General features: G+C 46.9%; 1 pseudogene; it reads right to left on the bottom strand.

Moving 5' to 3' along the window:
- Positions 1-373: 373 nt before the first annotated feature.
- Positions 374-2,186, bottom strand: LOC149152373 (18S ribosomal RNA; annotated as a pseudogene).
- Between the last annotated feature and the right edge of the window lie 1,409 nt (positions 2,187-3,595).

Here is a 3,595-nt window from a genome sequence, read left to right as displayed (position 1 = left end):
AGCAACCACTCCCTCGACCCAACCACCAGCAAAAAAAGCTCACCCAAGCAACACATCAACCACCGCCACCTTTTCGAGAGAACCAACTATGGAAACCTGCACCCTTGGCCCATGTCGTCGAAAGGGCTCCCAAGAAACAAGCTTCCAAACCCCCTACAGAAACACATTAGGGGAAACAAAAACAAAGGATGGGTGGGACAAGCACAAGCATGGCTTGTAGGCACACACACGAAAAAACAAGCGTTACCACAAGACAAGCAACCAACAATGTTCCCACCAAACACCAAACCCACTCCCCTAGAGGCACACCACACAGTCCCACATTGCAATTGAACGCCAACCAATCAGAACCGAAAAAGAAAACCCCTACTATCAATGATCCTACCGCGGGTTCACCTACAGTAACCTTGTTACGACTTCTCCTTCCTCTAAATGATAAGGTTCAATGGACTTCTCATGACGTCGACGATGTTGAACCACCATCGTTGATGCAATCCAAACACTTCACCGGATCATTCAATCGGTAGGAGTGACAGGTGGTGTGTAAAAAGGGCAAGGACGTAGTCAACACGAGTTGATGACATCCACTTACTAGGAATTCCTTGTTGAAGACCAATAATTACAATGGTCTATCCCCATCATGATGCAATTTGAGAATATTTCCCAATCCCCTTGAACCAGGAAGAAAAACTCTTTGGCTACATTAGTGTAGCATGCGTGCGGCTCAAAACATCCAAGGGCATCACAGACTTGTTATTGCCTCGAACTTCCATGGCCTGAACGGCCATAGTCCCTCTAATAAGCTGGCCGTGAATGGAAACCTCTGCGTAGCTAGTTAGCAAGCTGAGGTATCATTTGTTATCAGAATTAAGCAGACAAATTTCTCCACCAACTAATAATGGCCATGCACAACCACCCATAGAATCAAGAATGAGCTCTCAATCTGTCAATCCTTACTATGTATGGACCTGGTAAGTTTCCCCGTGTTGAGTTAAATTAAGCGGTAGGCTCCACTCCTGGTGGTGCCTTTCCATCAATTCCTTTAAGTTTCAGCCTTACGACCATACTCCCCCCAGAAGCCAAACACTCTGGTTTCTCAAAAGGTGTTGGCGGAGTCCTTAGAGCAACATCCGCTGATCCTTGGTCGGCATCGTTTATGGTTGATACTAGGACGATACCTGATCGTCTTCAAGCCCCCAACTTTCATTCTTGATTAATGAAAACATCCTTGGAAAATGCTTTCACAAAGCGGTCTATCTTCCATAAATCCAAGAATTTCACCTCTGACAATGAAATACGAATGCCCCCGACAGTCGCTATTAATCATTACTCTGGTCCCGAAGGCCAACAGAATAGGACCAAACTCCTATCACGTTATTCCATGCTAATGTATTTAGAGCATAAGCTTGCTTTGAGCACTCTAATTTTTTCAAATTAATAGTGTCAGAGATGTGACCCAGCAAATTAAGACCAAGAGCACACCACCGAGAAAAGGGACAGAAGGGCAGGTGCACACCAAGTAGGCGAACCAACCTTTACGACCCAAGATCCAACTACGAGATTTTCAACTGCAACAACTTAAATAAACGCTATTGGAGCTGGAATTACCGCGGCTACTGGCACCAGACTTGCCCTCCAATGGATCCTTGTTAAGGGATTTAGATTGTAATCATTCCAATTACCAGACTCGATGAGCCCAGTATTGTTATTTATTGTCACTACCTCCCCATGTCAGGATTGGGTAATTTGCGTGCCTACTGCCTTCCTTGGATGTCATAGTCGTTTCTCAGGCTCCCTCTCTGGAATCGAACCCTAATTCTCTGTCACCCGTCACCACCATGGTAGGCCTATATCCTACCATCGAAAGTTGATAGGGAAGAAATTTGAATGAAGCATTGCTAGCACAAGGGCTGTGCAATCCATCGAGTTATCATGATTCACTGGAGAAGTGGGCAAGCCCACACCGACCTTTTATCTAAAAAATGCATCCCTTCCAAAGAGTCAAGACTTGGTGCACGTATTAGATCTAGAATTACTATGGTTATCTGAGTAGTATGGTACAATAAAAAACTATAACTGATTTAATGAGCCATCTGCAACTTCACAGTCTGAATTAGTTCATTCTTAGACATGCATGGCTTAATCTTTGAGACAAGCATATGACTACTGGTAGGATCAACCAGGTAGCACCCTCCCACTTCAAAGGGAATTCTAGGTGCTCTCTTACCAAGAGCCAACTTGAACACCCATCAAGTCAAAGAGATTTCAAAATATCATGTAAAACTTTTATGCCTTGCACCTCTTGCATCCCAAGAAGGAAGCACACGCAACACGCCAAGGACATGGTGAACAAATGGGTAGACATGCTGAGCCACAACACACCAAGGCCACTCCATAGTTTGCAACCACGCCCCAACCAACAAGAAAATGGGGGATCACTCACCCACTCCTTTAGAAATGCCTCCAAAAGCCTCTATGCCCTGCACCGAGGCCACCTAGGAGTCCATCCGGACAGAGGCAACGGTGGACCTCGATCTCCCGATCGCCTACAGTAGCCTCAATGGAAAGGAAATAAATGGAGAACGACAAAAAACACAACCTCTATATTATAAATGAGCCCCAACCCTCCCTGCCCCGCACCGAGGCCACCTAGGAATCCACCCGAACAACAACAATGATGGACCTTGATCTCCTGATCGCTTGTGGTAGCTTTGATGCGAAGGAAAAGGAAAGAAATAAAAAAGGAAGACCGACCGCAAATCCTATCATAGAGAGGCCATGCAAAACCTCCCCGCCCCGCACCAATGCCACCTAGGAGTCCACCCGGACAGCAGAAATAGTGGTCCTCGATTGGATGATCACCTAGTGCAGCCTCGACACAAAGGCAAGGGAAGGAAATAATACAAGACAAACCAAGCCTGCAACCTCCCTTAGAAATGCCCCCCAACCCTCCCCTCCCCACATAGAGGCCACCTAGGAGTCCACCTGGACAGCAGCAACGATGGACCTCAATCGCATGATCACCTGCGGCAGCCTCAATGCAATGGAAACAGAATGAAATAAAACAAGACCAACCAAGCCCACAACTTCTCTTAGAAATTCCCCTCGACCCTCCCCACCATGCACTGAGGCCACCTAGGAGTCCACTAGGACAGTAACAACGGTGGACCTCCATCACTTGACCACCTGTAGCAACCACAATGTGAAGGCAAAGGAAGGAAATAAATGAAAATCAAGAGGCTCGCTACACAATACAAGAACATATCCAAACAGGAGGAGGGATCAGGCAGCTCTGCACCCCACGCACCCTATGTACAGGAGACCTAGGAGATTTTCCACAGCTTTACCAACTGGACAATGAATAATTTTCCCCTACAGCCACCTCCACACAAAGGAGGGAGGTCGAAGTGTTCCACCTCAAAATCCTTCTTCCAGATAGCCCCCACCATCGACGTAGCAAGCCCCCTCCACATTGGACCATGAGCGCATACATAATTGAAACAACAAATGCCCCCTAACCCTCCCCTCCCTGCACAGAAGCCACCTGGAAGTCCACCTGGACAACAACAATGATGGACCTCGATCTCATGATCAC

This window comes from Pinus tabuliformis, chromosome 9, assembly GCF_031772625.1.
Source record: "Pinus tabuliformis cultivar Carrire ecotype Pingquan chromosome 9, CPIR1, whole genome shotgun sequence".
Classification (NCBI taxonomy): Eukaryota; Viridiplantae; Streptophyta; class Pinopsida; order Pinales; family Pinaceae; genus Pinus; species Pinus tabuliformis.
This window is presented reverse-complemented; position numbering and strand designations above follow the sequence as displayed.